Source organism: Centrocercus urophasianus, unplaced genomic scaffold (genome assembly GCF_019232065.1).
Source record: "Centrocercus urophasianus isolate 14NV4802_14NV808 unplaced genomic scaffold, USGS_Curo_1.0 seq_38, whole genome shotgun sequence".
Lineage (NCBI taxonomy): Eukaryota > Metazoa > Chordata > Aves > Galliformes > Phasianidae > Centrocercus > Centrocercus urophasianus.
Window position 1 is genome coordinate 1249563 of NW_024884955.1, and position 26727 is coordinate 1276289.

General features: G+C 49.8%; 1 long non-coding RNA gene across 3 annotated transcripts in view; it reads left to right on the top strand.

Annotated features, from left to right (window-relative positions):
* Positions 1-26727, top strand: part of LOC122167654 — a 49037-nt gene that overhangs the window by 5961 nt on the left and 16349 nt on the right. The window contains exon 1 of one of the 3 annotated variants that reach the window (XR_006171069.1): positions 13892-13977. The exons of 1 other annotated variant lie outside the window; for it this stretch is intronic. This is a non-coding gene — a long non-coding RNA (uncharacterized LOC122167654). Of the gene's footprint in view, positions 1-13891; positions 13978-17198; positions 17440-26727 lie in introns of those variants that run through there. One more of the 3 variants, XR_006171067.1, reaches the window with a different exon arrangement.

A 26727-nucleotide genomic window follows, 5' to 3' on the forward strand; every position in this document is an offset into this window, starting at 1 on the left:
ATGAGAAATAAAGCTTAACGGGAACTGAAGGGCTTCCCAGGGCCTTTATTGTCTGTGGGTTCTGTTCTCAGTGGGCTTTTCCAACAGCTTGGGCTGCTGCAGTTCTGTGCACAGAAAGCCAGGGGAAGTACGGCTGCACTGCTCGGTGGGCAGCATGGCAGCAAGCATTCAGCTCTGTGTTTTGTGGAGGCACGTCAGCACAACTGTGATGTAGCCAGGATCTGAATTTGGCACCATTCCTTTTTGTAACAGGTTGGTCCTTAGGAGGAGCTCAGTGTTTGCAGGGTATTTCCATGAGAGCTCGGCAGCCCTTGAAAATACAGTGTGCTGCTTTCATTGTGGATTAAAAATGTAGTATCTAGCTGAGCCTTGGTAGTTTAGTTTTTAACAGGGATTTAAGCATTTTAAATCCTTTCAAAGCTGTAAGTAAGAATCATAATTTAAACTCTTGCAGACAGATGTCATAGTAAAAAGATGAGGACTATTTAAAAGGCTGCCTGCCTGCCTGTCTGTCTATCTATCACCTCCTAATCTGCCTGACACGTGCAATTGCCTTTCTCTTTCAAAACACTGCTCTGCTGAGGCGCATGCAGCATGACCTGAGCTCGCCCAGGGCAACCCCACTGCAAAGGTGCAGCCCCTCAGCACATCCTGCACATTGCATGGGGAAAGCTGTTTGGTCGAGGCACTATTCCCTCTGCAATGAGTGGCAGAAAAGATGGTGTTTAACTTGCCACCAGATTGAGTTTTTCCCCTACTTCTGACATTTGCAGAAACTCAAGCATCTTTTGGAAGCGAGCAACATAAAATGATGACATCTTTGGGTTTTTTTTTTTAGGTGAACCAATAGTATTTTGCCATCACTGCCCCATTGTAAAGAATTAAATGATGCTCAGCCAAATCAGCGTCTTACTTGGTCAAACATTTCCAGCTGTCCTTCGCTGGCTGGCAGCGCTTGCCTTGTATGGGAGCCACAGCTTCCATAGAAACCCGCTGCCTCCTTGCAGATGTTTGGGGCAGCAGAAGGGATGGGGCTGGCACACATGCAGCTAATTTGGGCATTGCAGGGAGGTCAAAGGCAAAGAATGATGTGGGAATGGCACATCTGACTTCCAAAGCTGGATTTAAAAGAGTGAAAAAAGATGTGGTTGGGTTTACTTGTCTGAAGAACTTTAGGGAAATGATTTTAAAGGAGTTTTTGTAGATAAATGAGTGGGGCTGCATTCTGTCCTAAGGAAGGCGTCCTGGAGCTGAGTGCTGAAATGCCTTTCATGTCAGCAGTGGTTTCAAGGAGAGCCTGAGTTTCCCTGGTGTGTGTAACGAGGGACTGGGGAGCCAGGCTGAGAAAATTTGTTACAGGAATTCCTGAGGCTCCATGAGCTCCTGAGCTGCCATGGCCAGAGGAGCATTTCCAGTGACAAGTCTGGTGGCTGTCTGCAACGAGAGATGGAAATGCCCTTTGACTTCAGCTTAATCATAACGGAGCAGAAGGAGTCATGTAAATGTGGTGCAGGAGTAAGAAGGATCGTAGAATCGTTAAGGTTGGAAAAGTCTGCTAAGATCATCGAGTGCAACCACCAACCCATTCCCACTTTGCCCACTCTGCCAAGGGAAGTGGGACATCCTTCACCTCCCAGTAACTCAAGGGTTGGGGCTGATGGCCTTTCAGGGGACTCTTTCATCCATCACATGTTCTGGGCTTATCATAACAATAGCTTTGTAGGGAGAACATGCTGAGAAAATAGCATGTTTTCTCTTGGCCTTAAGGTGTCAAAAGTTTGGAAAGGGCAAGATCCACTGCATGCATGTCTTGTGTTAGTGAGAACATCAGAGAAAGGAGAGCAGTGGTTGCTGGCCAGTCTTTGCTGCTGCCTTGCTGCTGTGCTTCCAGCACTGTCATGTTGGCTGACTGGTTCTGGGGCATCGGGAGGGTTAACCAGAGCTCGGTCAAGTGCTTTGGTAGAGAGGGAGGGCACCATTTGTTACTGCAGAGATTGGAAACTCCCTGATGTGATTATAACGTGTAGTGATGGAGGCTATTTTTATTATATGTTGTGAATATTTCCTTGTATGGCATCACAAGGAGCTTGCTTGTGACTTGTAGCTCTGTTGAAAGCTCTAGCAACGAAGTTCCCAATGTCTTTGGCATTCCCAAGCCAATGCTGTATGCGGCAGCATTAATTAGCTTTAGGGAGCAATGCATAATAATGAGGAGATAATGAGAAAGACCTCTGCACTTTGCAAGGTGGAGAGAGTGGAGTGTCAGAGCCTGCTCTGCGTCGGAGGACCTCTGCCCAGAGGAGAAATCCCCACTGAAGTGGGAGGAAACTCTTATTTCTTGTTAGCAATCCAGACTGCCGCTCGGCAAATCCCCTTGCCAATGGAGCTGCAGATATGTAGCTGTTAACGGGTTGAAATGGCATGAAAGAGGAAGTCAACCTTTTGCACAGTTTCCTCTTGGAAAGTGAGTGCTACTTCTAATTATAGCGATTGCAGTTTCTCAGATGCTCTCTCAGGGACCTGAATGCTGGGAGTGGGGAGCAGCAGCTGGAAACACAGGCATGATTCTGATCCTCCTCTCCATTGATTCACGTTATTTATCTGAAACAGGTATGGAGAGAAACTGTTTCCTATGATACCAGCATGCTTGTTCTCCCCGTGCCAGCCCTGGCGTTGAGAGTGATCATATCCCTGATACACATCAGTCCAGATTGCAGAAACTCACCTAAGCTGGGCTTGCTTTTCAGAGAAGCTCCAATAGTCTCTTTTTTCTCATTTTCCTCCAGCTTTTCGCTGCTCTGGCTTTCTTTTGAGGTGATGGGTTAGGAGTGCCATACCAATGCTTTTGTCTCCAGGCCAGACCCTGCTGCAGAAGAGCTGATGCCCATGGATGAGTGGTGCCTGCCACCTTCTGGTCGATTTTCCAGCACCACCCACAGCCTGGGCAGCGGTGCAGGGGCAAAATGCTGGGGGTACAATGCCCGGTGTGCCATGAGCACTGTCCTCCTTACTCCAGTCTGCTTGAAGGGAGGAGAGGTGGCTCCTCCTGGTCCTGGAGATCAGGGAGGGCGCCACGGGAGGATCTCAGTCCAAGCGGTTCTGTTCCTTACAGGGTTTCTGCTCTTGGAAGCATGGTGATGGAGCTGCTGTCCCACGTCACAGCAGCCTGTTCTGGCTCTGCTCTGAAATCCCACTTGTCCCCTTCCCTGACATCAGGGCTGGAGATGCTGAGAAACTTCCCTGTGCTGAGCACTTCAGTTTGTGCTGCACTTTATTGTGCTGAGCACTTCACTGCCCTGAGCATCCTTGCAGCACTGTGGTGGACTGTGGGCCTGAGGTTCCCCCCAGTTTACAGAGGGAGGGCTGAAGCTCACCTCTGTCCCATCTGAAGTGTGTGAGTTAGAAATCTCATGGTTTGGGGACTTGGTTTTCCTGTGTAACCAAGAGAAAAGATGGGCATCTCCTGGTGATGGTCTAGACCGGTAGCTGTGGTCCACCTCTGAGCCCTGCTCTGCACGTGCCCTGTTTTTGGCCACCATTATCCCACTTGGTGCAGAAGAGCTGGGTTGCTGCTAGAGGCTCATTTGCTGCAGGAGTTCAGAGCTGTGGCTCTGGGCAATCTCAATGCAGCTACACTCAAATACCATCTCTATGGTGATGACTCAGAGGCATGCATCCTTACGCCGGGCTCTCCTCTCCCTGTCCAAATTCATATCTCAGAGGAGCTCTGACATCTTGTGAATGTCTCACCACCAACTCCAGCACAACACAGAAACAGAACTTTTAACCTCTCAGTCTCAGCTCTGTGCTGAGCTCAGCAACACCAGGACACTGCTCCTTTGCCAGCATTTGAGTGCTGTCTTCATCTCCTGCCTCCTCCTGTGTCTTCATGTCCAGGCCACCTAACAGCTTGCCTAACCCCACAGAGACACAGCTTTTCCTGAAGTTAGAACTCCCACTTGCTCTTTCATCACATCCTTCTCCTCTTGAAGCAATATCCTTTTCTTGGCCTCACCAAATTTGCTGTTGGCTGGCTTGTATCCACTCAGATGCTACCTTAGGGGCTGCTTTCCCATATCTATTGTTTCTCCTCTCTGACTCTCTGTATCCCCCTGCCCACAGACACTTCTGCCTCCTGCATCCCATGAGTGCCTTTGGTTCTTCAAGGCGACAGCCCTGCTCAGCCCAAGAGCTTCTGTCCTGCCCAAATGCTTCTTGCTCATTTTATCTCATAATTATACACTTTTGGGATTGGAGGAAGCTTTCCTTGTCTTGCCAGCCTTAGAAGAACAGAATCCCCTTGGAGATGTTCAAGATGATGGATATGGACCTGGGCAGCCTGCTTTGGGTGGCCCTGCTGGAGCAGCGGTGGGACCAGATGCATTCATCAGAGGTGCCTCCATGCCCAGTCATCCTGGGATTTTGGGATTCGAGAATTCCATGAACAGGCTGCTGACATTAGAGCCAAGGTCCTAGGAATGTGCATAAATGGGAAAGCATCTTGCTTGGAAGTGGGGAGGAGTCTGGTGGCTCCTGTCTTGTCCAGGGCTTGACTCCAAGGCTGCCCAGTGGCACCTGGCGCAGGCAGGGGGATGCAGAGCTGTCATGGATCAATGGCTGCATCAGCATCACTTGAGGCATGTGAGCAAATGGTTTGGATTTCAAGTGCAAATGAGCAGCCCTGGCCCTAAATGCAGGGAACACAGCTTTTTCTCACTGTTGTGAAAGGGCAACTACCCCAGAAGGCTAAATAGGCTGCAGCATGGGGGCTGGCAGTGGGAAACTGCTTCTGCAAAGCAAGCAGGGGGTAAAGTTGTGAGCTGAATGAGGCTGGGAAGACGGTTCCTGCCCTGGGGTCTGTGCTGTCAGCACGGGAAGGCTTTGCCTTGCTGCACTGCTGGGCACTAATAAAGAGCTGGAGGGCCAGAGTCACGGGTTTGGTGCTGAGGAGAGTGTTTGCAGCAGGGTAATGTGTGCTGTGTGTGCTGCAGGACGGCTCAGGGCTGAGGCTGCAAATGAGACAGAACCAGGACAGATCTGCTGGGGTGTCCCAGAAAGGTGATGGCAGAACCCATCTCTGCTGTGGTCCTGGTGGCTGAGTGCATTTATTTAGGCAACAGTAGAGAGCTGTGAAGGGCATGCTGAGATCTGCGGTGCCTCTGTTCAAAAGCAAAGGCAGCTCTCTTCCTGTTCTGTTACTGATCCAAGGCTGTAGCCTTAGCTCTGCTCACACAGAAGGATGAAAGCTGCTCCTTTTTCTCCCCTGGATGGAGCGAGGCAGGTGTGTGTCAGCGGAGTTGTGTAGAGATGTGCAGAGCTTCTTGCCAAATCAGCTCCTGCTGCTGCCTTGTGCCAGGGCCGCTGAGCATCCCCGTGTGCCAGTGCTGAGGGATTTCTCCAGTTGCTCTACCCTGGGTGGGTTTCAGCTCTGGCACAGCAAAAGCAGTCCCATGTGTTTGTCTTTCCTGGGAATTTGCTGGATGGATGTAGTCTGCCCTGGGTTAAATATAGCCGTTGGGCCCCGGGCAGCTCACTGTGCCACACATAGCACTGTTCAGTTGCTGGGAGACACAAATCAGTGATGCAATCCCAGTTTTGGAGAACTGTGGGCCACGTGGTGCCCCTCCAGATGTCAGTAAAAGAGCTGGATTGGAAATCCTCGAATGGTCCCTTCTGGGCTCGGTGCTGCTGATGCTCCTGGGGCTGCCCATGCCAGAGGTGAACACCAGGCACTGCAATCAAATCCAGCACATGGAATGATTGTGTCTTGGCACATTTTCCTCTTCTCCTCCAAAGAGCCCCCAGCCAGCCTTAGGTAAAGCAGAGCTGTGCTAATGGGCTCTCCTTTCTCTCACAGTCTGTCAGAGTTCTTCCCTCACCTGTGAAAATAGCAGGGAGGTTTCTGCTAATGTCTTCTGACTTCTAATGCACAAATTGCTGCAGGATTTTACTTAGCATTAGCACCTCATCCGCAGATGTGAGCTCTTAGTAGGGAATATTCATCAGTCACAAGAACAAGTTCTGATGCTCGGGGCATTGGAGTGAGTCAAAGATGACCCAGCTCTTCAAACACATAGCAAATTTAATATTAATAAAAAAGCAAAGTTCCTTGTTAAGCATGACATTATCTTCTGGGAAAGGGCACTGTGATCTGCAGACTGGTGCTGTCTTGTGCTGAATGCAAAGGCAAAGCAACAGGATGACTGGGAGCATCACGCTCCTGCTGGTCCCCTTGCTCTGTCTATTGTCAGGCGGTGCCCAGAGCCAGGGCTGGATATGGATGTGGAGAGCAGCTCCTTGGCCATGATGTTATTGGGCAAACAAACAGGGAAGTTTTTTCCAAAGTCAGGAGCCACACCAGGTATGGAGGAGGGCTGGGATGCAGCTTGGTTTTTGGGAAGGATGGGAGATGCTGCCCAGCCGTAGGGGGTTGAGCACAATCCATCCATCCCATCTGTGCAGCACTGGGAATGGTGCAGGCTCATGCTGCGTGGGGGAAACCCCAGAGCTGAGGGAGGCTCACAGAGGTCAGAAAGTGCCTGTGGAGAGGCCAGGCCTGTGGATGCAGGGTATGGGGACCACAGTTCTGCTATGCCAGGGGTCCGAGGCTCAGCCCTTCTGATCTTACCCTGCTGACAAATGAAGGTCTTGCTGTTTCCACTGAAATTAATCCTGTTGGGAATCTGTTTTCTGATGCAACGCTCTGCAGGAGATTTCTTTTTTACCCTCATCCCTCTGCTTATTTAGGCTTGAAAAATAAACGGGAGCGAAAAAGCAAGAGGTGGTAAAAATCCCAAGGAGTTGCAGGAAGAGCGAAGAGCTCCTGTCTGCCTGCAGGGATCGCAGCACCATGGCTGTGCGGGGTGCTGACTCAGCTGCTGTGCCTCCGTGGTGAGAGTGCAGGGCAAGGCTGAACAGGGCTGCTCATAGCTTGGCTCGGAACGACGCTCGCAATAACAAACATCTGAGCTCGAATTCTCAGCTGATGGTATCTCTAAATGGAAGGGAACGCATGGGATGGGAAATGATGGCAAACGGCCAAAAGGAGCGAGGAGTTACCACTGCTCTGCTGGGGCTGTCAGACAGGATAGGACCAGGACGGGACCGGGAGTGTGCTGAGGTGACAGCATTGGTGCCACTGCGGTGCCAGTGGGCATTGCAGGGTGATGCTGGACCCTGCTTTGCTCTTCAGCCCCTTGTGCTGAAAGACGTGGCAACATCAGAGGGCCAGTGTCCCAGGGACTTGGGACAGCTTTGTAAAGCTGTGACAGTCTTTATGCTGGTCTGGCCTTGGGCTGCTTTGATTTGCTGCTGCTTTTCTTGCTGCTGCACCTTTGGCATTGGGTCCATCTCTCCCCAGTGCAGCATCACCCCTGCGTGGTGAAGTTGGTGTTTGAGAGGGGGTTTTTGTGCTCATCATCTTGGGAATAACAGGGCAGAGTTGAGCAAAGAGCAGTTTCCTTGTTCAGAGGCTGGGCTAAAAATATTCAGGGAAAAATTCATTTGGGATTGAGCTGAGATCTGAAATATTTGCTGTGTTCTGAGCTTTTCAGACCGCTGAATGGAGAAGAAATGTTCTTAATTCACAGCAGCTTCCAGCTCTCCTAAGGATGTGTCTCATTGCACTCAAAGGGTGACAGTGGCTCTTTTTCTCCCTGTTTCTGTTAAATGAATTTTTTAATCAATTTTTTATTTTATTTTTTTAAACGAGAAGGAACACTTCAGAACAAATGTGCTTCAATGCCATGTTTGGCTGCGTCCACACAGGAGGTTTATTTTAGCAACTCTGGGGGCCAAGTTGTGCTGGCTGGCATAGAGTCACCCCTGGATGGTGCAAGACACCGGGGTCCCTTCATCCCCACCCAGGGCAAAGGAAGAGGTGCTAACAACGTCCCTTTTATTGTCACTGTTGCTTCAGCAGCCCGTTGTGTGCTTGTTGGGATGCTGGGCTGGGTGATGCTGAGATGGCTGCTGCCAAGTCAGTGTCTCAGTGCCTCTTTGGCTGGTGTGTGGCCTCTGGGGTGAGGAGTGGGTTCTCCCATTTCTGAAGGGAGACTGAGTGCTCTGGGACTGTCTGTGCTGTCTGGGGACATCAGCCCAGCTCCTCTGCAGTGCTGCTGGGAATCCACAGGAGGCACCGTGCTCCCATTGCAGAAACCTGCAGCCAATTGCAGGGTTTTGTCTCTTTGAAAAGATGGAGTTGTGCTGAGCATGGCATGGAAAAAGGAGCTGGTGGCTGCAGAGCAGGGCAGCCTCATCACCGTCACCAAACCCATGGCTTCATGTTTTCCCCAGGCTCTTCATCCTCTGCAGAGCTCCCTTGATCCAGATCAGAGGCACCAAGGGGAAGAATCAAATGCAATCTCTGCATGAGCACTGAGGTGCAAGGAGTAATGCAGGGTGGGTGCATGCCCTCAGCATGCTCAGGTTGGGTACCTGCAGCCCCCAGAGCAGTGAGTGCAATGACAGAGAAGGCCCACCTCTATCTCCTTGCTCCACTCTGTAATTTCCTGCAGCAAAGTAAACCGTGGCTTCAATGGAAATACTTGCACAGCAGGCATGCCTCTATTGAAACCCAGTTATTCCTGGGAAGCACTGCGAGTTGTCCTTGGGATGTCAGCCTTGGCGTGGGGTGCATTGAATAGACCCATTCATACACAAACACAGACCTCCTAAATACAACTCCATCCACCAAGATTCCTGATGAAATGAGCTCAACAAAGCAGCAGAGCACACAAGAGATAATGGAATGACTGCAAAAAAACTGGCCGTGTGTTGGAATGTTAATTCAGTTTGGACAAGGAGGTGTCAAGGAGGAAAAGGGGAGAGGCTGAGGCTGGCTGGTGTGGGGATGCTGAGGCTGGTGGGTGCTGCTGACCTGCTGCTGGAGCTCATCCTGCACTTTGCACAAACTCATGGCACCTTACATTCGGCCTTCCAACACCAAAAGCTGGCTGCCATCTCCACACCAGAGCTCCCAGCGCGCGCTGACCTGGTGAGCTGGGATGGGGCTCCCAGGGCATTGAGCACAGCGCTAACTCCCCGTGGGGCTGTCATTACAAACCGATGAGGTATCAGTGTTATGGTTTTGTTTAGCTAAAAAAGCCTTCAGTGAGATGCTGAATAAGTATTAAAAGACCCTTTTTTTTTTTTTTTTTTTTCCCTTTCTCTCTCTTCTTTTTTTTTCCCTTTTACTAACACAGAGAAAATTGAAACCAGCTGGCAGGGCTGGTCGTTCCAGCCAACTGCAGCAGCCCTGGGGATTCCCCTCATGCTGGTGCTGCAGGGAGGGGAAATTGGGGTAAGCCAGGTGACTGGGGCTGCATCCTGCCTGCTGGGGGGAGGAGGTTTTGCTTCCTCCTGCCCTGCCTTTAAGCCATCCATCACCTACAGCAAGCAGTGTGTGAGGTGATTTGCCTGCCTGGGGATGAGTCTCTGCCCTCAGTCTCTTTCCTGCTGGGAAAGCTGGAGGAACTGGACCAAAGGAACTGGACCAAAGGAAGGAGGAGAGATGCTGGAAAGATGCATTTTGGTGTGTGGATACTGCTTGCCTCACACTGACACTGTGAGTTGTCCTGAAATATGTTTGTTTCCTAAGCACAAGCTCCATCCGGAGTGATTGCTTCTTGGCTGTAGCTATTGTGTTGCACAAAATAATAAATCTCCATTAATTAGGTACAAAATGAGAGCAGCAGAGGCAATACCCCGGGTAAGAAGCCACGTTTCACTGCTGCTAGCACTGCCCATGTGCCGTTTGAGCGTTCTGCACACAAATCCTGGGCTTTTCTTGCCACCCTGCAACCTTGCCTCGAAGCACTGGAAGCAATTGCACCGAAACTTTTGGAGCAAGCCTTTTGCTCTCCTCTTGCTGCCATCTCAGCCTATAGTGTCTTCAGCTGTCACCGCAGCACCCCTGCCTGCTCCACCAGGCACCGCTTGGTTCAAATTAACTCTGCCAGCAATGCTCTGCCCTGTTTTCTTCTGGCTCCAGCAACCTCAGGGCTGCTCAGCACTTGTGTGGCCATTCCCCCTCCGTGCCTTTGGGACAGATGGAATGAAGATTGGTCTAGGGCAAAGTTGGCAGCCTGGGAGATCGGTTTTGGATCCGAGAGGGATGGGCATCCCTTGTGAAGCTCTGCAAGGCCTCAGCTTCTCATTGCTGGAAACCGTGAGTGTGGGCTGGAAGATGTGCCAGGGAGCCCTGGGCACATGTGGGACCAGGGGGGAGCATCCAGAGCAGGCTGCAAGCAATTTCAGCAGTTACCTAGCAAATTCTGCCAGGACGCAGGGCATAGTGTGGGAATGGGAATACAATGCACTTCCATAGGGATTTTAGGAAGTTCCTGAGGTGCACTGGTGAGTGGATGCCACACTGGCTGCTTGCTGGTCCTGCAGAGCACTGTGCCTAGTACCTATCCCTGAATCCACACAGCCTCGAAGAGAGCAGGCCCAAGCGATGTATTGGAATCCTTTGGCTGGAGAACCAGCAGCAGTCCTTCATGTGGAGTTGCCAGGCCCCTGGAGAAGCCACATCAGGAGCATCCCTGCCTTTGTGCTGCTGTGGATGCGAGTGGGCTGGGATTACCTTTCAGATCACTTTGCTCACACTGTGAAATCAGTGCTCCTGAAAATGAAGGCTAGAGGAGAGCTGGGTCTATGCCTGGGTTTGAGAGAATTTCCTTCCAAGATGATGTCGCAGGGGAAAGCGCTCTGGGCTGAGGCACTGGCGTATTTCTAGATTTCTCCTGGGTTTAGGCAATTCATGGATATTGGCTGTCATGCAACAGAGTGGGTGCATCATAGCTCTGCTCTGCAGGGAGCAGAGCATAGAGATCCATGGTGAGGATTAACGGTGTCTGCTCTCTGGGGTGGCTCCAGAGGGTGAGAAATGTACAGCCAGGCACAGCACAAAGCCCACAGGAACAGAGTGATCTCATGCATTTCCATCTTCTTTTCATCAGCAATCAGTGCTGGGAGCACTGTGATGAACTTTCCGGTGTCAATCTGACACGCTTCAGGAGCAATGATTTCAGGATGACTTTTTCCCTCCTCACCCCTCCCCCCAAAAAAACAACAACAAAACAACCCAAAAGCTTTGCTTTGAATGTGCTGGGTCAGCACTTAGGCTGCTGCTGGGTTGGGTGTTTTTTTTTTTTTCACTTTGTGCTTCTCCCCTCATTAAATCCTGCCCTCTGTGGCAGTGTGTGAGCTCAGGCACTTTGACACACTCGGTCCCTGCCAGCTCCTGCCACCGAGCCCTGTTATGATTGATTGCTGTGTGAAAGGGGCTGCAGATGCTGTGGTTATGCAGAACAACAGGGGGCTGCTTGCTGCTGCCCGGGAAGATGCTATCTGCCTGAGATTCGCCTTGGATAAAGCCCCAGAAGGCCTCCTCTTCAAGTTGCACAACCAGTTGAGGCCACCCTGGATTTGGCCATTCCTTGGCACAAGCACTAAATGGAAGCAAACATTTTAACAAGCCTCTTCGGAGGGGCAGTTTGAGCAGGAAAGTCCTGGGGCTGCAGAATGTGTGGGGTTGCCCTAACGCAGGGAGGGGAGTTTGGGTTAGGGTTGGGGTTTGGGTCTGGGGGAGCCAGAATTCTGGCCAAATAGATGGAACCATGGATAACCCTGAGATGCAGAGATGCTCTGAGGGGCTGCATCTATCATTATTCACCTTCTCTGTTTTTAGCTGCTTTTTTTTCCCCTCTTTGTGGGAATTGACCAAGGTACAGCTTTCCAGTCTGGAGCCTCTTATCTACATGCAGATGGTTTGGGTAAGGAGCTTCCCAGAAGGATGGGAGCCCATCTGCCCCCTCCTAAACACACAAATACATGAACAAAGCCATTGCAAAGCAGCCCTGCCCACACGTGCAGAGGCAACACGTCCATCGGGTCGCTCCTGCTGTACGCAGCCTCTCTCTGCTGCTTTCTCCTTCAGTCTGCAGTACATGGAAAAGCCTCATGCTGGCATTTGGTGAGATGGTGCCCATCCATCAGCCGCTGCCACCTTGCTCAGAGCCGTGTCTCAGCCCAGGGAATCAATCCTGCCTAATGTATAAATATTAGATCTGGAGTCTCAGCTGCAGAGGAGAAAGTGGAGCTGTCAGATAAGCTGCAATTAGTGCATTTATCTGCTTTATTTTCCTGTCGTTTCCCCAAACTCCTTTTGCCTGTCTGCTCCTAATACATTATTAAATCTGCTCTAAGTGTTGATTAAAGAAGCTGAAATCCCAGGTGTTTGTTACCTAACATTGCTGAGATGCACTTTCAAACTACCTTATGCAGACTGTAGGTTTTGGTCCATGGTGGTTTTTGTTGTTTGTTTTTTTTTTCCACAGATTTCCCACCCTTTCTACATACATTCAAGCCAAAGAAATGTGTTTTCAGCAGAGGTTCTGTGCTGTGCTTTGCTCAGAGACGTGCCTGGCTTTCAGGTGGCACCAGGTCCCTGTGCAGGGAGCACACAGCTCTGCCAGCTCAGCCTCCTGTTGTGCAGATACATTCACCGAGGGCTCCAGCATCTCTTTAAGCAAAATGCTTCAAAAAGAGTAGATCTGTTACCATTGCTCATGCAAGAGTAAACACAGCAATCAACTGCAGCTCCAGACTAACTCCTTTCCTTTGCAGTTTGGATGTTTAGAAGTAATTTTGGGAGTAATCACTGCAAATGGAAGCATGGAAGTAAATGCCTGCAATAAAACATTGCGGGGGTGACTGTTACCCTAATGATATTTCCAGCAAACACTGCTGAAATATGTTTTCTTCTCTGAAATTTGCAACAGAGCTTTAACGTTCTGAGTGTTAAATGGGGTAAATACCAACCAGGATGGTACTGAGATGATTTTTCTTTGCTATAGCAAAGATGAGGCATGTTCTGTCCTTCCTCCTGTCCAGGAGCATGGCATTATTCTCTGCTTCCCAGTTTGCTCACGCTTTATGTCATGCTGTGGATCCCCTTTCCATTAACCCAGTATAAATAATTGCTATCTTCTTTCACAGAGCAAACACAAACTTTGCAAACTGGCAACAGCCTTACAGCAGAAAGCTGCTGGCCAGATTCCAGTGGCCTTTTCTAGTTGTTTTATTTTTTTTATTCTTTTCCAGATGGGTTCATCTCTTATTCCTTGTGAATAATTTATCCGGGCACGCCTGGAAATGTTCTCTCAAGAAATTATGGCTGTCTTCAAATCCCTGTGGCAGCGCTGCCTGGGGGTGGCAGGGAGCGATCCCTTCTGTCCCCACTGAGCTTCCCTGGGGGGTGGGTTGGGAAGAGGTGGGCATGGGGAGGAGGGTCATGGTTAACTTCAGCCTCTGCATTTCTGGAGCTGCACTCAGTGCAGTGTAGGGAGCCAAGCGGACGGGCTGCCCCTGCTTCGCTTTGATGGATGGTTGCACTTTAGGTGCTGCTGTTTGCAAATGGAGCCTGCGGTGGCAAGGTCTTGCCAGCCAAGTGCTTCTCGTTATTCAGCATTTGCAAACCAAAGTGGGATGGATGGAGGAGCAGTGCCAATTGTTGCTCCCGTAATCGCGTCTCTCCATCTGGCAAAACCTGTCAGAAGGGAACAGAGGCCAGAAGGAAGAACTCGCCTCACTTGCAATCAAAGCGCCTGAAATGCCAAGGCCCTTAGAGCTACAGGGGGAAAATTTGGGGGAGCTCAGCTGTGTGATCTCTGCTCCTGCTGGGAATGCAGCCAGGCTCTTTGCTCCGTCAGATCTCTATTGATCTTCCACTGCTTCGCAGAGCTAGAGCAGTGGGCATGGTGGAACAGGCTGATGATTGATGGGCTGACGGTTGGGCTTGATGAGCTCAGTGGTCTTTTCGAACCTTAATGACTCTACAGTTCTCTGATGTTCTCTTGTTTCACAGCCTGTGCAGCGCTTTTCCCCCTGTTTGGCGTTGGACAGCCAAGGACAGAAGTCTAAAAGCAGGCAGGTTATTCTCCAAATGCACCACAAAACAACAGCAACAACGAGGTATGCTTTTGTTTTTAAAGCAATTTTTACTAGGTAGTTGGTTTGCAGCCAGCAGCCTAATGCATCACTGAATTTAGCTCTGTCTGCTCTGCAGTGCAGTTACCCAAGAAATCAATGGCCTGACATACTTTCCTTTGCTAGAAAATACACTTTTGCTTGAGTGGGTGTGAAAACCAAGAGCTCGCCAAAACCTGCTCCGTACTGAAGAAAATTTCCCCTTCCATGGCCAGCATCAAAGGCGGCCTCAGGACAAAGGCTTCGCCCTGCTACTCATGTTCTGCTTTCAGGGGCTGTGCAGCTTTCAATGCCTACTGGTGGGCAGTTTAGCAGAGGGAAATGTCTGCTATTCTCTGGCTAAACACAACCCTATTCTGGTGTGAATTTGCAGTCCAGGTGGATTTTCTGGCTTTCTCTGTTCATGGCAATCATTCATAAAGCGTCAGAAAAGCTCTGTTGCAAAGCCCAGGCTGAGCATTTGTGTCCACGCGCTGGAGAATGCTGTGCTCCATTATAAACCCTTCTGGGAGAGAGGTGTGCAAACCTCCCCACTCCTCTGCTAAATCTCAGCCTCACTGGGAAAGCCGAAATTTAAATATAACTCCTGACTTCATAGCAGGATCCTGCAGTTGGCCAATTGTTTAATACTTGGAGAACAGCCACCATAAAAAATAACAGAACAAAAGTCACAAAAACAGCCTCTGGATCAGCCTCCTTCCTGCCCATGTTTTGACATTGGAGGCGATTTCCAGGAATGCCCAAGCTGGAAGCAAACCTGCTGCCCTCAGGGATGGAGCTGTGATGAGATGAGCCAGTGACAGATGGTTGCCACCACTGTGCAGTGCCTTGTCCCCCTGCCACGCTCTGCTGCTGTCATTTCCCCCGCAGCGTGAGGTTCTTGGGATCCCCTTTCTTGTTGGCTTATAGGGTTATAGGATCATAAAATCACAGAACTATTAAGGTTGGAAAAGATGTCTAAGGTCATAGAGTTCAACCCCAATCAATCCCCACCATGCCCACTGAGCCAGGAGGGCAGAGGGAGCAGAGCCATGTGCAAAACTCCAGAAGAGAAGCACAAAACCCAGTGGCCATACTCTTGAGGTGGCCCATTTCTCCCATGCCCAGAGCCCCTGAAGCAAACCCTTTACCCACCCCAAAAGAGAAGTGCACTGATTGTATCACAGGCTGTGGCTTTCCTGCCTGCAACAAGGGTTTGCACAGGGGTTAAGGACTGATGAAGAGATCAGCTCAGCTGAGTGCCAGGGGTGGGAATGAGGATACACAAGCGAAAGTGATGCTTCAGAGCACTGTGCTGGGCAGCAGCTCTCCGAGCTGAGATTTCCTATGTTGCCAAAGTTTTGGTGAATTGGTTCTCACTGTAAGGAAGGTATTGGTTTTCACAGGAATCCTAGGGGCTCAGCTGCCACCCTGCCTCCTTGCACCGGCATTTCTTCTTTCCTTTGCAAACAAAGTGCCGTATCAAACCGGCTGGTGCTGTTTAGAACAACTTCTGGCTCTGCAGGTGGCTGCCGAGTGCTGGCCTTGCTCAAAGCTTCCCTCTGCTCTGCCCAGGTGGCCGTGACCTGGAGAAGCCAAAAGCCTGCTCCTGTCCTCCCGTGAGACGCGCTGGTTGTGCAGCTGGGAGTTCTCTAAAGGATTTCACAGCAGCTGAGCTCATGCAAAATGGTATTTTTGCTTTGCCCTTTGCATGCCTTCCTTGTCCTTGTCCCTCCAGTTTCCCTCCCGCACTCCAGAAGAAGAGAATGATGGCAGACATGCCGGCTTTGAAAGCACAGAGTGCTTCAGCGAAGGCAGCTCATTACAACATGTTCTCACCGATGTCTGCTGCCCCTTATCAGCCCATCAGCCCGTGCACATTACCCTCTGGCTGCCACCAGACACCGCTCGTCCCCGGCGGCTGAGCCCTGGCTGCAGCCTGACTCACTGCGTGGGAGACAGTAATTATTCTGTCCGTGGCAAATTGGACCAGTAATAACCTTTCTCTTCATAGCAGTAGTGATGCTCTTTTAAAAATATATTTTAATTGATCGTGGATAATGAGTTGGACTGAGGGAGCGGGCAGTTGGGGGGGGAAGGGGGGGGTGAGGACAGGATGGGGCAGATGGAGCAGGAGGAAGAGAAGGTGGAGATGTCACGCAGGGATGCTGCGATGGGATGGATCCTGCACACAGAGGCAGCAGGTGAGGCTCACTGCAGTCCCATCAGGGATTTGTCCTCTCTCCTGGCGCCTGAGCAAGGGCTGCATCCCCCAGATGAGCAGAGCAGAGCAGAGGGTCACACACATGAGGTCCTGCTTCCTCTTCCTCCTCCCTCTGCCCACGCTGCTATGCTCTGCAGAGCCCTTCTGCTCTTCTCAGGGAGGAACAGTTGCCCTTTCTCAAGAAATGTTTTGCTGTGAGCCCCTGATGTGTGTTGAAAGAGATGCAAGCCGGATCCCAAAGCATGGTGACCTTCTCTGCGAGGCTTTGTTAGTCCTCAGAGCTTGCAAAAGGGATGTATGGGGGTTTTAATGTGAGACTATTATGTGCCACTGCAGCATTTCAAGTGCCACTACTCACAGAGCGGGGAGATGCCTCTGTTCTTGTTTCTTGCTGGGAAGAAAATGCAACAATGCTCTCTAGAGGCAGAAGAAGTCAAGAAGAGGCTCGCTTTTCCCACTCCACACTTCACTGTGACCTCGCTGCTCTTTGCAGCTGTTTATTTCCCACATAAACAGCAATTTCTGGGCATTTTGGCCTCTTGTGCTGTACCTCAGGTTGTTTATTTCACCCCACCTCAGGGCAATCTCATGTAATTAGTGCAAGGGAGGGGTGGGAGCTATGGTCCAGGTCAGGATGTGGCTCTGGGACTGGAAGGCCATGCAGGGCAATGGGAATGCAGAAACATGCAGGAAGAGATGTGGTCCAGCATCACTGTGGGGCAGGGAAAGCCTGTGGAGCTTGCGGTGGGATGCTTGTAGGGAAACGTCCCTAAGGACTGATTCACCCCAGGGAAGGTGCAGCTGTAGTGAAACAGGAGCTGCAGGAGCTCAATCAGGCAGCAACTGCCCCTTAATAAAAGCCAGAGTGGGGCAGAGGAGCTGGTTGGAGGGGGGGGCACTGTGGGTCTCTTGTTCTGGCTATAGCTTTGACTCTTGTAATATCTATCTATCCATTTATTTATTTATTTTGTAGGGAAGCTGTTGGAGCTCTGATCCTGAAAGATCTTTCTGAGGTGCTGAGTCCTGCCCATGGAGATGCTCCAGGAGCTCCTGGGTTGCATCAGCCAAGGCTGAAGGTCAGCTCAGGAGGAGCTGGACCAGGTGCAGCTCCTGCAGTGGGGGGCTTGCAGATGCTAGAGCTGTGCAAGTGAACTGCAGGTTTAGAGTCTGCAAAAGAACTGCAGGCAGGGAGAAGCTAGCTCCCTGACTCAGCAGCTGCAGTTCTGCTCTTCTGGAAACCACAGGTGAGGTCTGCACCCAGCTGCACTGGTTGCTGTACATAGAAACATTTGGGTCCTTGGAAAGAGCATGTTGATTCTCACCCCATGTTATGCCAAGGCATGGATCTGGTGCATTGGTCCAATGGGTTTCCTGCTTCTCCCAGCTGGTCCACAGAGCTGGGCAGCAACGGGAAGCCTAGACCACTTCTGGCTATTTGGAAAAAAGAAATCCAAACAAACTATTTCGTTTTACTGTCCTGGCTGGTTTCCAGCTCACTTAATTACTTTCTGTCAATCCACTCTGCAATCCCGTATGTTGTTTATATATTTTAGTGGCTCGTATTGCACATCTTTCAGCAACAATGGCCCAACGAGTGGCCCAGTTTGCTGAATTAATTGTGCTGGTGAAGGGCTCAGGTTAATGTATAAAATGTACTGGATCCCTGAATAAAGGAAACAAAGCATATTATGTTATTGAGCTGAACTGGGTGATTCCAGCGTCCCCAAGTGACCGAGATGTGATGAATTTGGGAGCTGCTTGAAAGCCATAGTAGAATGCTTTGGCTGGGTTCAGACCCAACTCACCACCATGGGCTGGCTGAAAAGAGGAAGATCTCCTGGCTGAGCCTTGCATCCTTCCCAGTTTTCCCAGTGTGTGGGTGAGGATAATGCATCTTGGGCATCTTAGTGTGTGTCTGTATGGCACCGCAGCCTGGATGCAGGTGGGTCTCACTATGGAGGTAATTTAATACCAATAACTGCAGTGGCAGTGAACAGCTTCTCTTGGTAGGCTGAAAGCTGGAAAAAGCTGATGAGAGTTTGAGGAACTTGTATTTTCATGCTATTCTATTCAATCTGTTTAATGCCCACGGTAATGCAGCCAGCTGAGTTGTGAGGGATTGGTGGGCTGGGTATGCACAGCTGTAGTGCATCTTCTGGTTGATTTGTGCTATGGGATTAACAACATGTAACACCTCTAGATAACAGGTGATACATTGGCTTCAGTTCCTGGTATTCCTGAAAATTAGGAGCTCTGGTGCAGTTGCTGTAGGAGTGATGCTGATCTGTGCCATCCCACAGAGGCCCGAGCCCAGTCTGGAACAGAAATGGGGTAGGACTAAAAGGTGGTTTGGGGTTGGATAGCATGTCAGTGTTTCCTTTTGGGTGACAAGGAGCTAAAACTTACTTAAATTTTGCCTTCAAGTTCAGATCTAGCTGATGATAATTCTGAATAGTGCTGGGCTGGAGCTCTGTCAGCAAAACCCAGGTGTGCTGTCACCATGTGCACCTGCACTGCTGCTTGTCTTGTGCTTCTGTTATTCCTGCTCACTTTTCTATTGCAAAGCAAGTGCCATATTTTGTGCCTGCTGTTATTCAGAGACGTGATGCACCTGGGCACGTCTCCCTGCGCAGCAAGGGAGGGTGTGTGGGGCTTTGTGCCAGCGTGGGTTGATCTGCACAGAAGGGCAGCGTGTGTTAAATTGTGCCAGATGAAAGCATTTCTATTTGGAAAACCTTGAGCTGGTTTAATTTCACGGGGTTCTGTGCTCTGCTGAACTCAGTTGATGTGACAAGAGCATGGAACTCAGTGGCTTAATGAATCCAGCTTCCACGAGTCATCGCCCTGAGCCTGTGTTTCTGGTTGAGCTCTTGCATATGTTGCATCTTGATTTCAAGGCTGAGTGATGTGTGATAGATAGTAAACACCCTGAATGTCCTTGTCAGGTTGGGAAATTACCCTTGCGTTTAGAACCTCTGCCTTATTTCTAGTTCTGGCTTGTTTTTGCTTCTGGTCCCAGCTCTGAAATCTCGTGGCTTTTGCTGCTGCATTAAGGAGATATGTGTTGTCAGGAGAGCATCAGGTGAGAGCATCCCAGGGACCCCTGGGGTTGGGGAGAGTCTCCAGGATGGGGATGCTGTGCTCACTGATGTGTGCATCGCTGGTTGTGCTGTGGAGAGGACCCTGGTGTTTGTTTAGCAAGGAAATGCTGCATCCAGAAGGACGTGGTGCTTGTGTTGAGGTTTCCCATTAGGACTGCAGTTCCCTCTCTGCTGTCTCTAGCCTGCTTTGATGCATGGTGCTGCCAGCTAATGAAATCTGATTAGCACAAGTGCTTCTTCCTCTCTTCAGCGATTTGCAGTGTTCTTAATGTGATGCCTGCTAATGACAGGGGAAGAAGCTAAACCGAGTTATTTTCCCATTGACTAAATGGCAGCTCACATTGCTCCTAAAGGCAGTGAGCAGGGAGGACACCTTCAGGCTGCTGGATTGAGCCCATTCGTTCTGACTGCTTGGAGCAGGAGAAATGGGGGAGATGATTTGATATCTGGTCTTGGCTCGGGGTCTTGGAGCCTGGGATCCTGGAGATTCTTTTTAGCAGTCTCCATTTTTGCAGTGCAACTTGCAAGAGATCCTCAGGGTCATGTTTGTGCAATCCCCAGCCCGAGTTACAGAGCTGGTGCATTCCCCAGCTGTGTCCCTGTGGTGCTCAGGACCTCTCGCTGCCTTTCTTTGCCTGCATACTTGCTGAGGTTGTTGGAGTGATTGCAGAACGTGTCTATGCAGCAAAAAGTGTAACGAGCCCCAAGCCTCCTCCAGGGCTTGCAGAGTGCGTCATCAGTTATGTCTGCAAAATGCCTGCAAACGGGGCTGGGAAATGCAAGTAAGATCTCCCCTCTGTCGTCAGCAGTGCTCGTTCTGCATGCAGAGTGCAGATGTCTAGACGAGGGGAAACGCAGCAGAGGCACTGAGATGGTGCAAAAAAAGAAGAAAAAAAAAAAAAAAGGCTTTAGCCAAGCCTGTCCTTGTGTGCCAGGGGAAAATAGAATAAAGCAGGTTTTTCCTTAATACATATATATTTTTCCTGATGAATGCATGCTTTTCTGCAGGATTTACTGTACTGAGCCGCTTACGCTGTTTCCACAGGGCTTGTTGAATACCTGCATATTCTCTGGCAATTCTGCCTTGGCCTCTATGGAGAGTTGTTCTTTTTCATGCTGCAATTTGGTGTAAAATTTAACTGCGAATGAGTGCTTTTGTGGAGCAATCCCACCGTGTGATCTGCTCACTGTGATCATCATAACTCCATGCTAATTACTGACATCACAGATAACACTGCTAGGTGCTGAAGCAGTTCTCTTTGTTCCTTTCTCTCCCTGCGTTCCTCTTCCCTTCTGTGCAGCATCCCTTATCTGGTTTCTGATCGTGAATGCCACCCAAGATTTGCTGCTTTCTTACAACGCTGTGAACATATGCTTTGGGAAGGCAGTCCTGTGTGTTACACAGCCCAAAGCAGCCTATGGTTAAAACTTGTGATGGTCTCTCATTGAGACTCGTGCTGGGGGATCTGTTGAAGGTTCTGTGTTGGTGTTTTCCACACCTGATGTTCCACAGGAGGTGATGATTTAATTCTGCTGAAGCCATACGTTTTCTATAGCTCTCCCAGAACAGTAAATGGGACTGGTTATCCCAAAGACCAGGGCTGTAACAGCTCAGAATTGTCAAACTGTAAGCGAGTGTAAAAGGCTGAAGAGTGAAGCCTATGGAAATGGTGTGGCACCATGCTGGCCTGCCTCCTGAGGGGTATTTTTTTAATTGTGAGAGGGATTCTCTCAGCTCTGGAGATGCTCACCCAGCCAAGGAGACCAGTGCCCAGGTTAGCTCATGGGAGAGGCAGAAGATGAAAGACTTGCATCCTTTACATCCCAGTCTTCCCTAGGACTCTGTTCACACTCATCCTCCTGCCTGTTTCTTTGAGCTGATTCCTGTGAGCTGTATCTCAATCAGGATGTTAATTTTAACCTTTTCTTGAAGGCTTGTCTTCCACTCTGCTTCATTCCCAGAAATGCTGGCTCCCTATGAGCATGTCCTCTTCACCTTCAAACTTTCCCGTGTCACAGAGGTCTTCACAGTTTTGCAGTGCTGCTTCTTTCTAATGGTGCAGATGGAAACCTGGATACAGGGAGTGATTCAGCCCTGGTAAAGCTGGCACCAGGCTGAAAGGCTGGGAGTGGTGGCAGGGGTGTCCCAGTGCTTTGTGAAACCATGGGGAAGCTAACAGGGCAGGTGGTGAAAGGAAGCTCTGCTTTGCTAGAAACCAAGGCAGGGTCTGTGCTGCTTTCCAGGCACAGCTGCCGTGACTCATGGGATTAGATCACAGATCTGCCTAAGCAACAGCTTTTGAAGCTCATCTTCTAATTCAGATGATTCGTTTGTTTCTCTGAGTGTTTTCTGAAAGTCTGCCTCTCTGCTGTTCCTCAGAGAGGTTTTTCAGTGTTGCCGTGATGCCTTTCTCTTACAGCCCTGGAGCAGCTGGGTGCAGCCACGAGGACAGGGCATGGTGATGCAGGGTGGTGAGGACAGGACCCCAGGGAGATGCCCACGTGGATTGGCTTTGCCTCAAGAAGTGTCTGAGCAAGAGCTGCTGACGGCTTGCAGGCAGAGTTAATATTCCCTGTGTGGGCTTTCTGTAGGCAGTAAGACAGATGTCAGCCTCCTGGAGCCACAGGTGGCTTCTCCTTGATGAGCAGAATTGCTCCTGCCATGGAGTAACGTTGCAGCATGGCAACAATGTGGTTCAAAATAGAAATTTGTCCAATTGTGCGCACAGATGGATGCAGAAAACAAGGGGAAGTGGTGAGGAGCCTGTTAGCTTGGAAAGAGTCTTTGCTTTCTCAGTACCCACTGAAGTCCTCTGACACGTGACGTTCTTATTCTGAACTTCAAAGCAAAGGCTGTGAAAAGCAGGTTGTCTACCATGGAAAGAAGAAATGGTTCCGGGTTAGTGATGCACGTCTGCTCACACTTTTTGCTGTGGAAAAGATTGCTTTGCACCCCTACCCCCCCCCCCATCCACTGTGTGGGTAACCCGTGCCCTTGTGCTGCTTCAACCTGCGTGTTCCTCCCCATCCAACCCCATTGTAGCAGGGCTTACTGCTTAAATGAGGAAAAACCATCTGCTTGTCAATTCTCCTGGTGGAAACTGTTCAGGAATGATGTTAAAAGAAAAATACAGTTCTGTGGTAGCGGTGTTTTCAAATGGGTGCTTTCCATTTTTTTCCCCATTGACTATCGCTGTCTTATTAAGTACCAGTTACTAATTAGCCTTCGTGTCTCATTAAAATCATAGCGGTTTTTTTTTTTTTTTTTACCTACTGAAAATTGCAAATAGCCTTTATTCTGGTCTTTAATGCATGTTGATTGAAGTATTTATTGAATGCCACTTATGCAGCTCTGTGGCTGCATTCATTTTCTTCTTAAGACATTTACTAAACCGTTGCTTAGAATTACTCCAACCCATCTGGCCTATTAAGTGTTTGTGCAGAGTGTACCCGATTTTCCCATCCACTTCCTCAATTAATACTGAATATTCAAGAGAACGATGTTTTTTCCTCCCTGCTGTCTGATCTTTCTGCCACCTACTGAGGTGTATTTGGGTAGGACTGCTGCTCTAGCAATGGATCTCAGGGGATGGACATCGGGTTGGAGGCGAGGGCGGTGGACTCAGTTTTGTGCAGTGATCTCAGCGGGCAGATGGCCCCGTGAATGGGCACCTTCAAAGACAAAATAAAGTTATTCTTGTGTAGTAGGAGAGGATGTCCTGGAGGCAGGGATTGAAATCCACCCCGCTGGCTGTCAGCTCTGGAAGCGGCCCCAGATCCTGAGCAGGAGGAGGCTGGAAGGGATTAGGAATGAGCTCTGCTGGCAGGGCTTTGTGGGGAAGCACTTGCACAAAACCTGCCGGCATTAGGCATGACAGCAACATGATTTTACTTCTGTAGTCATCCGCACAAACAAAAATGAGAACAGAACATGTCACTTGCTTTTGCTGATTATCCGAAGCAGGCTGAACCTGGTGCCAGCAGCAAAATCGGGGCTAAGAATGAATGTAAATGGCAGTAAAATATTCACAGCAGGGTTGAGGGCAGAAAGTAGCTATTAGCTCTGAACGAGATCTGAAATAAGTCAGGATTTGCCTTTATAGCTCTTCCTGTCAGGTAGGAAAAGGTGCTTCCTGGCCCATCCCAGCTGTAAAATCTGTCTGGAGGTAGTTTAAGTTTGTCTTGGAGCTTTGTTCCATACCTGGGAGTGGGATGGTGTCCTCGATGCCCTCTCCTTCTGCAACTCTGCAGACCAGAGGCTGATGGAACTATTGGCATCTTGTCTTAATGAGAGAACTGTGCAAGCATGAAGCAAAATCAGTGTTTGAGCACTTGGTAGAAACTGTGCGTTTTGCCTGTTTGTGGACAGACCTTAGCAGGAACAGGGTAGAATCAAACCAGAACAATTAAAGCAAATATTCCAGTACATCACCAGTGAGTCTGCAGCCTAAACCAAAGCACTTCTAAGTGGATCCTTCAGTCCCAGGACATGCAGGGTGAGAAGCAGGTGGGACAGAAGCGTGCAGAAATGAAGCAGAAGTGGCACAGGATGGCCATCATTCCCAGACCTGTCCCACTGATGGATGTATCCAGATGAGATGAAGGCTGTCAGAGTCACCGGATGGTTTTAAGGCACTGCTAAGCTTGAGCACAGGGAATATTTAAGTATCTTAACGGCTTGACTTCAGTCATCTCAATTTCTGTGTCGTCTTGGCACATTTATCTCCTCTTGAGAAGGGAATGGAGCTGAACTGCCTCACTCATCATTGTGGGGTGTCTGGTGCGAGGATTGGAGTCAGTGGCAGAGCACTGAGCTTTGGGCTGTGAGCACATCCTTGTGGACCCCGTGTGCCTGATGGGAGAATGATTTCATCTTCTCCTTCAGCCATTTGTCTTTAGTCCTGAACTCCTGAGTGATCTGTTTAGATACTTTATTTATATTTTTTTACTTATCCTAATAGAGCCCAGAGCATTTTCTTGGCTTCTTTGGGATACCCACACCCCTATGGAAGTGGAGGGCAGATGGTTGTGTGGATTCTCCAGCGGTCACTGCTGTGCTGTGAAGCTGCATCTCCCATCTTCCCTGGGACCATGGGTGGGAAACAACAGGAGGATCTGCTTCTGTGTGTCTGCGACAGCACTGCCAGTGTAAACCTGGTGTCTGTCTTCTTATTCATTTGTGAATACAGGCTTTTCTGAAGGCGCAAGGATGCTACAGGAAGCAGCAAGGTGGAGAAATAGAGAAAAATGCATTATTGGCATGATGACCCTCGGCAGGCTACTGTGAGGAGCCATGCTGGGACTGATCATGTGGTGGGTGAGGAGGTGGCTTTATGTTGAGCAAACTGCAGCTTTGGGGTCCATGTGAACCCTAGCTGGTGTTGCATGCTACCAGCTTTCAGCTTCTGCCGTGTATCCTGATGGTGGAAGCTTTTCTTAGCTTGTCCTGGTGATATTTCTGGAGATCTTTAGGAGCTGTTGGAGCTTGATTGAGGGAAACCAAAGGGAGACGGGGCATCACAAAGCTGTATATGGGTGCCTGCGTGCACTTATCAGCGTAAACACAGTGTATGAAACTTATATTGATCCAAACAAGGCCACAGAAATGCAAATCAGACATATCCTGCTTCATTACCATGCTTCAAAACCTGCCCTGCTGCTATCAGTGCGAGCAGCATCTCCCCTGGGCTGTGTGCTGCTGCTGTCCCTATGGGCTCCAGAGCTGCTCTGGGGAAAATCTCAGATCCTGGCCAGGATTTTTACTTTGCATTTGTGATGGAGTCAGGGACTGTGTCACAGTGCATGGGGAAAATCTTGCCGGGACAGGACCCTGCTCATGGCTCTGGTGATGCTCTGAGATGTCACCCACTGGTGGGAGTGCTGTCCCTCTGTGTCTGTGTGCTCTTCTCATGGCATTCCTTTGGTGAAAATACAGTAAGAAAGAAGGAGAGGAAAAACCCTCAAGCTCTGCTAGATAAATGGATCTGTGTGCTTTGGGGACAGTGGCACTCTGCAGCTCTTACCCATTGCTTTTCCTCTACAAGCAGAGCCTGAGCAACTCCTTCCCTGCAGGCTGCCTGCTGCAAGCCATTCCTGCTGCCCCATGTTACCAATGGGCACCAGCAAAGCAATGCTGAGCCACGATGCAACTGCAGAGCTTTGTGGAAATTCATTTTTTCCTTCCCAAAATAGCAAAGACAGCATTTAGCAGTAATAATGCCTGCTGGAATCGGAGTGACTGACAACAGCATCTCCTGGTGAGAGACACGAGTGTGTGTTTCAGACAAAAGGAGACATTTCCATGCCTTCCAGAACTGCAACCTGTATTTTGCAAGTTAAATTGCTCTGATCTGATTGAAATCCACACGGCTGCGAGCTTTACAGTTAGTGACACACTGCTCCAAATTACACACCTGATACTTTTGAAATTTCTAAATTACTCACCCATTAGAAATTAATCCTTGAGAAGGGCAAACACTCAGTGTGCTGACAGGTTGAGCGTTTGCTGCCACCCCCCTCAATAATTAAGAACTTTGCTTAATAGGTGTAAAGAGGAGCGCAGCAAAGCATCGAGTGAGGCACTTTCCCAGTTTGACGTAGAGAATAAGCTCCCATTCAGTAATGTGTGCTAAGGATTTGTGATGGAGAGCCCTACTCCACCTGAGCTGGGGGATCCTGGGTGTCCTCTCCCACCTCTGCTGGGTGTTGTCTCCCCATGCTCACCAAGGCAACAGAAAGGAATGCAATCATGAGGATGACTTGTTGGAGCCGTGCTGCAAAGCAGGTACCACTGTGCAGGGCACTTTGCAGCTGCAAATCCCCATTTCCCCACTTTTGGCCGTAGGATTTCTGATGCCACCAGCCCTGCTGGGAGTGCTGGCTCTGAGCACCATGTCTGTGTCCTTGGGCACTGCCTTCAGCCCCTTGAGTGTCCCCTGGCTATTCCGCATGTGCTGTGCAGCGTGAAATCCCTGCAGATGCAAAGCAACAGACACATCTCTGTGCCATGCTTGTGAGCTGCAGTGCAGTAATTCGTATGACAAGGTGTGAGCAGTGATGGTGTCCTGGGATCCTGGCAGCCCAATTTGCCTGCAGGGTTGGGTGGAGGGGAGGCTGCTTCCATATTGCTCCCATCTAAAGGGCTGCAGGGGGGGGAGGATGCCGCTCCCTGGCTCCTACCCCATTCCCATTGGTGCTGGATTTGGTGGATTTGCTCCTGATGTGCTCTGTCCCTTCCTCTAGTTGTTCCTTGCAAGCACAGCGATTAAAATGGGCCTTTTGGTGAGAAGCGCTGCGAGAACGGTGAAACGTTTTCCTCTTCTCTAATCCAAGTTTAAGTTTTTGTTAACCCGAGGTGAGCAAACATACAGGGAGTGCAGATCCGCTTATTGCAGCATGACTGCAAGCCCAGTTGGCCTTGCCCAGTGCATA